This window comes from Gigantopelta aegis, unplaced genomic scaffold, assembly GCF_016097555.1.
Source record: "Gigantopelta aegis isolate Gae_Host unplaced genomic scaffold, Gae_host_genome ctg10758_pilon_pilon, whole genome shotgun sequence".
In the NCBI taxonomy this organism is placed as follows: Eukaryota; Metazoa; Mollusca; class Gastropoda; order Neomphalida; family Peltospiridae; genus Gigantopelta; species Gigantopelta aegis.
Window position 1 is genome coordinate 1 of NW_024532475.1, and position 10,376 is coordinate 10,376.

The following is a 10,376-nucleotide window of genomic DNA, read 5'->3' on the forward strand; positions in this document are numbered from 1 at the left end:
GGTAGCACCGTAAAAGAAAATACGCAAGTTTAATTTAGTCTGACGGCGACCAAACGAATACAACAAAAACACACACAAGCGAAATATGTTTATTAGAACAGTTTTAACGTTTCATTTTCGGGGGTGGGGGGGGGGGTGGGAGTGGGGGTGGGGCGGGGCAGGGTAGTGCAGTCGCAGACTGACAGAATAAATGAATAAAACAAAACATACACAAGTGATATATGTTTATTGGAACTATTTTAACCTTTGATCTTCGGGGGTTGGGAGGGTAGTGCAGTCGCAAACTGACAGAGAATAGATTAATAAAACACACACAATTGCAAGTGAAATATGTTTATTTGAACTATTTCAACCTTTGATTTTCGGGGAGGCGGAAGCGCGATCCCAGACTGACGATGAACAAATGACTAAAACAAAACATCTATAAACAACAATTAAATATGTTTATGAAAACTATTTTTACTTTTGATTTCGGGGGTTAGCGCGAACGCAGACCCCCACACTAAAAAATTTCGTACTCGAGTCGCCCACATTTGGGGCGATCGCAGGGGTCAGCCCATCCGAGGTGCAATGGTTAGGCCTCGCCCTGGGAGGACCACCTAGCGGATCAGGGTGCCTCCCGTACCAGGTAAGTATGCTTGGTCTTGGCAGAAGGCTCATTTGAGTGGTCGCTTTGAGCCACCAAGAGACGGTGTCTCTTTCTTCGCACTAGTTGGTGCCGTAAATACGCCCGTCTAGACAGACGGGTGGCAATCATCCAAAGCACCGACACTCATTACCTCCAGTTTACAAGTGGTACATTTTGATTCCAAACTGAGATGATTTTCGCTTTACTTATTCAGTTTACAAGCAAGTCGCAATACACATCCATTACGAATTGTCACATTTAAGCGTAGCGCTGACACTAAATGTATATTGAATGCTAATGTTAAAACAGTAAAGAGGAACTAGAAAACAAACACGCCACACGAATAATATATGTAAAAGCACCGTATAGCAATGTCTATGACCATGTGGTTTAAATATTCACCGTCAACACACGGTCACTCTATACACAACTCAATCTACGTAATTACAAAACAATAAATTGTGATTACAACAAACAACACATGACAACGGTAGCACCGTAAAAGAAAATACGCAAGTTTAATTTAGTCTGACGGCGACCAAACGAATACAACAAAAACACACACAAGCGAAATATGTTTATTAGAACAGTTTTAACGTTTCATTTTCGGGGGTGGGGGTGGGGGTGGGGGTGGGGGTGGGAGTGGGGGTGGGGCGGGGCAGGGTAGTGCAGTCGCAGACTGACAGAATAAATGAATAAAACAAAACATACACAAGTGATATATGTTTATTGGAACTATTTTAACCTTTGATCTTCGGGGGTTGGGAGGGTAGTGCAGTCGCAAACTGACAGAGAATAGATTAATAAAACACACACAATTGCAAGTGAAATATGTTTATTTGAACTATTTCAACCTTTGATTTTCGGGGAGGCGGAAGCGCGATCCCAGACTGACGATGAACAAATGACTAAAACAAAACATCTATAAACAACAATTAAATATGTTTATGAAAACTATTTTTACTTTTGATTTCGGGGGTTAGCGCGAACGCAGACCCCCACACTAAAAAATTTCGTACTCGAGTCGCCCACATTTGGGGCGATCGCAGGGGTCAGCCCATCCGAGGTGCAATGGTTAGGCCTCGCCCTGGGAGGACCACCTAGCGGATCAGGGTGCCTCCCGTACCAGGTAAGTATGCTTGGTCTTGGCAGAAGGCTCATTTGAGTGGTCGCTTTGAGCCACCAAGAGACGGTGTCTCTTTCTTCGCACTAGTTGGTGCCGTAAATACGCCCGTCTAGACAGACGGGTGGCAATCATCCAAAGCACCGACACTCATTACCTCCAGTTTACAAGTGGTACATTTTGATTCCAAACTGAGATGATTTTCGCTTTACTTATTCAGTTTACAAGCAAGTCGCAATACACATCCATTACGAATTGTCACATTTAAGCGTAGCGCTGACACTAAATGTATATTGAATGCTAATGTTAAAACAGTAAAGAGGAACTAGAAAACAAACACGCCACACGAATAATATATGTAAAAGCACCGTATAGCAATGTCTATGACCATGTGGTTTAAATATTCACCGTCAACACACGGTCACTCTATACACAACTCAATCTACGTAATTACAAAACAATAAATTGTGATTACAACAAACAACACATGACAACGGTAGCACCGTAAAAGAAAATACGCAAGTTTAATTTAGTCTGACGGCGACCAAACGAATACAACAAAACACACACAAGCGAAATATGTTTATTAGAACAGTTTTAACGTTTCATTTTCGGGGGTGGGGGGGGGTGGGGGTGGGAGTGGGGGTGGGGCGGGGCAGGGTAGTGCAGTCGCAGACTGACAGAATAAATGAATAAAACAAAACATACACAAGTGATATATGTTTATTGGAACTATTTTAACCTTTGATCTTCGGGGGTTGGGAGGGTAGTGCAGTCGCAAACTGACAGAGAATAGATTAATAAAACACACACAATTGCAAGTGAAATATGTTTATTTGAACTATTTCAACCTTTGATTTTCGGGGAGGCGGAAGCGCGATCCCAGACTGACGATGAACAAATGACTAAAACAAAACATCTATAAACAACAATTAAATATGTTTATGAAAACTATTTTTACTTTTGATTTCGGGGGTTAGCGCGAACGCAGACCCCCACACTAAAAAATTTCGTACTCGAGTCGCCCACATTTGGGGCGATCGCAGGGGTCAGCCCATCCGAGGTGCAATGGTTAGGCCTCGCCCTGGGAGGACCACCTAGCGGATCAGGGTGCCTCCCGTACCAGGTAAGTATGCTTGGTCTTGGCAGAAGGCTCATTTGAGTGGTCGCTTTGAGCCACCAAGAGACGGTGTCTCTTTCTTCGCACTAGTTGGTGCCGTAAATACGCCCGTCTAGACAGACGGGTGGCAATCATCCAAAGCACCGACACTCATTACCTCCAGTTTACAAGTGGTACATTTTGATTCCAAACTGAGATGATTTTCGCTTTACTTATTCAGTTTACAAGCAAGTCGCAATACACATCCATTACGAATTGTCACATTTAAGCGTAGCGCTGACACTAAATGTATATTGAATGCTAATGTTAAAACAGTAAAGAGGAACTAGAAAACAAACACGCCACACGAATAATATATGTAAAAGCACCGTATAGCAATGTCTATGACCATGTGGTTTAAATATTCACCGTCAACACACGGTCACTCTATACACAACTCAATCTACGTAATTACAAAACAATAAATTGTGATTACAACAAACAACACATGACAACGGTAGCACCGTAAAAGAAAATACGCAAGTTTAATTTAGTCTGACGGCGACCAAACGAATACAACAAAAACACACACAAGCGAAATATGTTTATTAGAACAGTTTTAACGTTTCATTTTCGGGGGGGGGGGGGGGGGGGGGGGGGGGGGGGGGGGGGGGGGGGGCAGGGTAGTGCAGTCGCAGACTGACAGAATAAATGAATAAAACAAAACATACACAAGTGATATATGTTTATTGGAACTATTTTAACCTTTGATCTTCGGGGGTTGGGAGGGTAGTGCAGTCGCAAACTGACAGAGAATAGATTAATAAAACACACACAATTGCAAGTGAAATATGTTTATTTGAACTATTTCAACCTTTGATTTTCGGGGAGGCGGAAGCGCGATCCCAGACTGACGATGAACAAATGACTAAAACAAAACATCTATAAACAACAATTAAATATGTTTATGAAAACTATTTTTACTTTTGATTTCGGGGGTTAGCGCGAACGCAGACCCCCACACTAAAAAATTTCGTACTCGAGTCGCCCACATTTGGGGCGATCGCAGGGGTCAGCCCATCCGAGGTGCAATGGTTAGGCCTCGCCCTGGGAGGACCACCTAGCGGATCAGGGTGCCTCCCGTACCAGGTAAGTATGCTTGGTCTTGGCAGAAGGCTCATTTGAGTGGTCGCTTTGAGCCACCAAGAGACGGTGTCTCTTTCTTCGCACTAGTTGGTGCCGTAAATACGCCCGTCTAGACAGACGGGTGGCAATCATCCAAAGCACCGACACTCATTACCTCCAGTTTACAAGTGGTACATTTTGATTCCAAACTGAGATGATTTTCGCTTTACTTATTCAGTTTACAAGCAAGTCGCAATACACATCCATTACGAATTGTCACATTTAAGCGTAGCGCTGACACTAAATGTATATTGAATGCTAATGTTAAAACAGTAAAGAGGAACTAGAAAACAAACACGCCACACGAATAATATATGTAAAAGCACCGTATAGCAATGTCTATGACCATGTGGTTTAAATATTCACCGTCAACACACGGTCACTCTATACACAACTCAATCTACGTAATTACAAAACAATAAATTGTGATTACAACAAACAACACATGACAACGGTAGCACCGTAAAAGAAATACGCAAGTTTAATTTAGTCTGACGGCGACCAAACGAATACAACAAAAACACACACAAGCGAAATATGTTTATTAGAACAGTTTTAACGTTTCATTTTCGGGGGTGGGGGTGGGGGGGGGTGGGGGTGGGAGGGGGGGGGGGGCGGGGCAGGGTAGTGCAGTCGCAGACTGACAGAATAAATGAATAAAACAAAACATACACAAGTGATATATGTTTATTGGAACTATTTTAACCTTTGATCTTCGGGGGTTGGGAGGGTAGTGCAGTCGCAAACTGACAGAGAATAGATTAATAAAACACACACAATTGCAAGTGAAATATGTTTATTTGAACTATTTCAACCTTTGATTTTCGGGGAGGCGGAAGCGCGATCCCAGACTGACGATGAACAAATGACTAAAACAAAACATCTATAAACAACAATTAAATATGTTTATGAAAACTATTTTTACTTTTGATTTCGGGGGTTAGCGCGAACGCAGACCCCCACACTAAAAAAAATTTCGTACTCGAGTCGCCCACATTTGGGGCGATCGCAGGGGTCAGCCCATCCGAGGTGCAATGGTTAGGCCTCGCCCTGGGAGGACCACCTAGCGGATCAGGGTGCCTCCCGTACCAGGTAAGTATGCTTGGTCTTGGCAGAAGGCTCATTTGAGTGGTCGCTTTGAGCCACCAAGAGACGGTGTCTCTTTCTTCGCACTAGTTGGTGCCGTAAATACGCCCGTCTAGACAGACGGGTGGCAATCATCCAAAGCACCGACACTCATTACCTCCAGTTTACAAGTGGTACATTTTGATTCCAAACTGAGATGATTTTCGCTTTACTTATTCAGTTTACAAGCAAGTCGCAATACACATCCATTACGAATTGTCACATTTAAGCGTAGCGCTGACACTAAATGTATATTGAATGCTAATGTTAAAACAGTAAAGAGGAACTAGAAAACAAACACGCCACACGAATAATATATGTAAAAGCACCGTATAGCAATGTCTATGACCATGTGGTTTAAATATTCACCGTCAACACACGGTCACTCTATACACAACTCAATCTACGTAATTACAAAACAATAAATTGTGATTACAACAAACAACACATGACAACGGTAGCACCGTAAAAGAAAATACGCAAGTTTAATTTAGTCTGACGGCGACCAAACGAATACAACAAAAACACACACAAGCGAAATATGTTTATTAGAACAGTTTTAACGTTTCATTTTCGGGGGTGGGGGTGGGGGGGGGGGGGGGGGGGGGGGGGGGCGGGGCAGGGTAGTGCAGTCGCAGACTGACAGAATAAATGAATAAAACAAAACATACACAAGTGATATATGTTTATTGGAACTATTTTAACCTTTGATCTTCGGGGGGTGGGAGGGTAGTGCAGTCGCAAACTGACAGAGAATAGATTAATAAAACACACACAATTGCAAGTGAAATATGTTTATTTGAACTATTTCAACCTTTGATTTTCGGGGAGGCGGAAGCGCGATCCCAGACTGACGATGAACAAATGACTAAAACAAAACATCTATAAACAACAATTAAATATGTTTATGAAAACTATTTTTACTTTTGATTTCGGGGGTTAGCGCGAACGCAGACCCCCACACTAAAAAATTTCGTACTCGAGTCGCCCACATTTGGGGCGATCGCAGGGGTCAGCCCATCCGAGGTGCAATGGTTAGGCCTCGCCCTGGGAGGACCACCTAGCGGATCAGGGTGCCTCCCGTACCAGGTAAGTATGCTTGGTCTTGGCAGAAGGCTCATTTGAGTGGTCGCTTTGAGCCACCAAGAGACGGTGTCTCTTTCTTCGCACTAGTTGGTGCCGTAAATACGCCCGTCTAGACAGACGGGTGGCAATCATCCAAAGCACCGACACTCATTACCTCCAGTTTACAAGTGGTACATTTTGATTCCAAACTGAGATGATTTTCGCTTTACTTATTCAGTTTACAAGCAAGTCGCAATACACATCCATTACGAATTGTCACATTTAAGCGTAGCGCTGACACTAAATGTATATTGAATGCTAATGTTAAAACAGTAAAGAGGAACTAGAAAACAAACACGCCACACGAATAATATATGTAAAAGCACCGTATAGCAATGTCTATGACCATGTGGTTTAAATATTCACCGTCAACACACGGTCACTCTATACACAACTCAATCTACGTAATTACAAAACAATAAATTGTGATTACAACAAACAACACATGACAACGGTAGCACCGTAAAAGAAAATACGCAAGTTTAATTTAGTCTGACGGCGACCAAACGAATACAACAAAAACACACACAAGCGAAATATGTTTATTAGAACAGTTTTAACGTTTCATTTTCGGGGGGGGGGGGGGGGGGGGGGGGGGGGGGGGGGGGGGCGGGGCAGGGTAGTGCAGTCGCAGACTGACAGAATAAATGAATAAAACAAAACATACACAAGTGATATATGTTTATTGGAACTATTTTAACCTTTGATCTTCGGGGGTTGGGAGGGTAGTGCAGTCGCAAACTGACAGAGAATAGATTAATAAAACACACACAATTGCAAGTGAAATATGTTTATTTGAACTATTTCAACCTTTGATTTTCGGGGAGGCGGAAGCGCGATCCCAGACTGACGATGAACAAATGACTAAAACAAAACATCTATAAACAACAATTAAATATGTTTATGAAAACTATTTTTACTTTTGATTTCGGGGGTTAGCGCGAACGCAGACCCCCACACTAAAAAATTTCGTACTCGAGTCGCCCACATTTGGGGCGATCGCAGGGGTCAGCCCATCCGAGGTGCAATGGTTAGGCCTCGCCCTGGGAGGACCACCTAGCGGATCAGGGTGCCTCCCGTACCAGGTAAGTATGCTTGGTCTTGGCAGAAGGCTCATTTGAGTGGTCGCTTTGAGCCACCAAGAGACGGTGTCTCTTTCTTCGCACTAGTTGGTGCCGTAAATACGCCCGTCTAGACAGACGGGTGGCAATCATCCAAAGCACCGACACTCATTACCTCCAGTTTACAAGTGGTACATTTTGATTCCAAACTGAGATGATTTTCGCTTTACTTATTCAGTTTACAAGCAAGTCGCAATACACATCCATTACGAATTGTCACATTTAAGCGTAGCGCTGACACTAAATGTATATTGAATGCTAATGTTAAAACAGTAAAGAGGAACTAGAAAACAAACACGCCACACGAATAATATATGTAAAAGCACCGTATAGCAATGTCTATGACCATGTGGTTTAAATATTCACCGTCAACACACGGTCACTCTATACACAACTCAATCTACGTAATTACAAAACAATAAATTGTGATTACAACAAACAACACATGACAACGGTAGCACCGTAAAAGAAAATACGCAAGTTTAATTTAGTCTGACGGCGACCAAACGAATACAACAAAACACACACAAGCGAAATATGTTTATTAGAACAGTTTTAACGTTTCATTTTCGGGGGTGGGGGTGGGGGGGGTGGGAGGGGGGGTGGGGCGGGGCAGGGTAGTGCAGTCGCAGACTGACAGAATAAATGAATAAAACAAAACATACACAAGTGATATATGTTTATTGGAACTATTTTAACCTTTGATCTTCGGGGGTTGGGAGGGTAGTGCAGTCGCAAACTGACAGAGAATAGATTAATAAAACACACACAATTGCAAGTGAAATATGTTTATTTGAACTATTTCAACCTTTGATTTTCGGGGAGGCGGAAGCGCGATCCCAGACTGACGATGAACAAATGACTAAAACAAAACATCTATAAACAACAATTAAATATGTTTATGAAAACTATTTTTACTTTTGATTTCGGGGGTTAGCGCGAACGCAGACCCCCACACTAAAAAATTTCGTACTCGAGTCGCCCACATTTGGGGCGATCGCAGGGGTCAGCCCATCCGAGGTGCAATGGTTAGGCCTCGCCCTGGGAGGACCACCTAGCGGATCAGGGTGCCTCCCGTACCAGGTAAGTATGCTTGGTCTTGGCAGAAGGCTCATTTGAGTGGTCGCTTTGAGCCACCAAGAGACGGTGTCTCTTTCTTCGCACTAGTTGGTGCCGTAAATACGCCCGTCTAGACAGACGGGTGGCAATCATCCAAAGCACCGACACTCATTACCTCCAGTTTACAAGTGGTACATTTTGATTCCAAACTGAGATGATTTTCGCTTTACTTATTCAGTTTACAAGCAAGTCGCAATACACATCCATTACGAATTGTCACATTTAAGCGTAGCGCTGACACTAAATGTATATTGAATGCTAATGTTAAAACAGTAAAGAGGAACTAGAAAACAAACACGCCACACGAATAATATATGTAAAAGCACCGTATAGCAATGTCTATGACCATGTGGTTTAAATATTCACCGTCAACACACGGTCACTCTATACACAACTCAATCTACGTAATTACAAAACAATAAATTGTGATTACAACAAACAACACATGACAACGGTAGCACCGTAAAAGAAAATACGCAAGTTTAATTTAGTCTGACGGCGACCAAACGAATACAACAAAAACACACACAAGCGAAATATGTTTATTAGAACAGTTTTAACGTTTCATTTTCGGGGGGGGGGGGGGGGGGGGGGGGGGGGGGGGGGGGGGGGGGGGGGGGCAGGGTAGTGCAGTCGCAGACTGACAGAATAAATGAATAAAACAAAACATACACAAGTGATATATGTTTATTGGAACTATTTTAACCTTTGATCTTCGGGGGTTGGGAGGGTAGTGCAGTCGCAAACTGACAGAGAATAGATTAATAAAACACACACAATTGCAAGTGAAATATGTTTATTTGAACTATTTCAACCTTTGATTTTCGGGGAGGCGGAAGCGCGATCCCAGACTGACGATGAACAAATGACTAAAACAAAACATCTATAAACAACAATTAAATATGTTTATGAAAACTATTTTTACTTTTGATTTCGGGGGTTAGCGCGAACGCAGACCCCCACACTAAAAAATTTCGTACTCGAGTCGCCCACATTTGGGGCGATCGCAGGGGTCAGCCCATCCGAGGTGCAATGGTTAGGCCTCGCCCTGGGAGGACCACCTAGCGGATCAGGGTGCCTCCCGTACCAGGTAAGTATGCTTGGTCTTGGCAGAAGGCTCATTTGAGTGGTCGCTTTGAGCCACCAAGAGACGGTGTCTCTTTCTTCGCACTAGTTGGTGCCGTAAATACGCCCGTCTAGACAGACGGGTGGCAATCATCCAAAGCACCGACACTCATTACCTCCAGTTTACAAGTGGTACATTTTGATTCCAAACTGAGATGATTTTCGCTTTACTTATTCAGTTTACAAGCAAGTCGCAATACACATCCATTACGAATTGTCACATTTAAGCGTAGCGCTGACACTAAATGTATATTGAATGCTAATGTTAAAACAGTAAAGAGGAACTAGAAAACAAACACGCCACACGAATAATATATGTAAAAGCACCGTATAGCAATGTCTATGACCATGTGGTTTAAATATTCACCGTCAACACACGGTCACTCTATACACAACTCAATCTACGTAATTACAAAACAATAAATTGTGATTACAACAAACAACACATGACAACGGTAGCACCGTAAAAGAAAATACGCAAGTTTAATTTAGTCTGACGGCGACCAAACGAATACAACAAAAACACACACAAGCGAAATATGTTTATTAGAACAGTTTTAACGTTTCATTTTCGGGGGTGGGGGTGGGGGTGGGAGTGGGGGTGGGGCGGGGCAGGGTAGTGCAGTCGCAGACTGACAGAATAAATGAATAAAACAAAACATACACAAGTGATATATGTTTATTGGAACTATTTTAACCTTTGATCTTCGGGGGTTGGGAGGGTAG

General features: G+C 42.9%; 9 non-coding genes across 9 annotated transcripts; all 9 read right to left on the bottom strand.

The window, feature by feature from the left end:
• Positions 1-472: 472 nt before the first annotated feature.
• LOC121390915 lies at positions 473-636 on the bottom strand. The gene has a single exon (XR_005960284.1). It is a non-coding gene; the product is annotated as a U1 spliceosomal RNA (small nuclear RNA).
• Positions 637-1,601: 965 nt separating this feature from the next.
• On the bottom strand, positions 1,602-1,765 carry LOC121390921. Its single transcript, XR_005960289.1, has one exon. It is a non-coding gene; the product is annotated as a U1 spliceosomal RNA (small nuclear RNA).
• A 956-nt stretch (positions 1,766-2,721) lies between these two features.
• Positions 2,722-2,885, bottom strand: LOC121390922. The gene has a single exon (XR_005960290.1). It is a non-coding gene; the product is annotated as a U1 spliceosomal RNA (small nuclear RNA).
• A 958-nt stretch (positions 2,886-3,843) lies between these two features.
• On the bottom strand, positions 3,844-4,007 carry LOC121390923. Its single transcript, XR_005960291.1, has one exon. It is a non-coding gene; the product is annotated as a U1 spliceosomal RNA (small nuclear RNA).
• Positions 4,008-4,969: 962 nt separating this feature from the next.
• On the bottom strand, positions 4,970-5,135 carry LOC121390920. The gene has a single exon (XR_005960288.1). It is a non-coding gene; the product is annotated as a U1 spliceosomal RNA (small nuclear RNA).
• Positions 5,136-6,093: 958 nt separating this feature from the next.
• On the bottom strand, positions 6,094-6,257 carry LOC121390924. Its single transcript, XR_005960292.1, has one exon. It is a non-coding gene; the product is annotated as a U1 spliceosomal RNA (small nuclear RNA).
• Positions 6,258-7,214: 957 nt separating this feature from the next.
• On the bottom strand, positions 7,215-7,378 carry LOC121390916. Its single transcript, XR_005960285.1, has one exon. It is a non-coding gene; the product is annotated as a U1 spliceosomal RNA (small nuclear RNA).
• A 955-nt stretch (positions 7,379-8,333) lies between these two features.
• On the bottom strand, positions 8,334-8,497 carry LOC121390917. The gene has a single exon (XR_005960286.1). It is a non-coding gene; the product is annotated as a U1 spliceosomal RNA (small nuclear RNA).
• A 962-nt stretch (positions 8,498-9,459) lies between these two features.
• On the bottom strand, positions 9,460-9,623 carry LOC121390918. Its single transcript, XR_005960287.1, has one exon. It is a non-coding gene; the product is annotated as a U1 spliceosomal RNA (small nuclear RNA).
• Between the last annotated feature and the right edge of the window lie 753 nt (positions 9,624-10,376).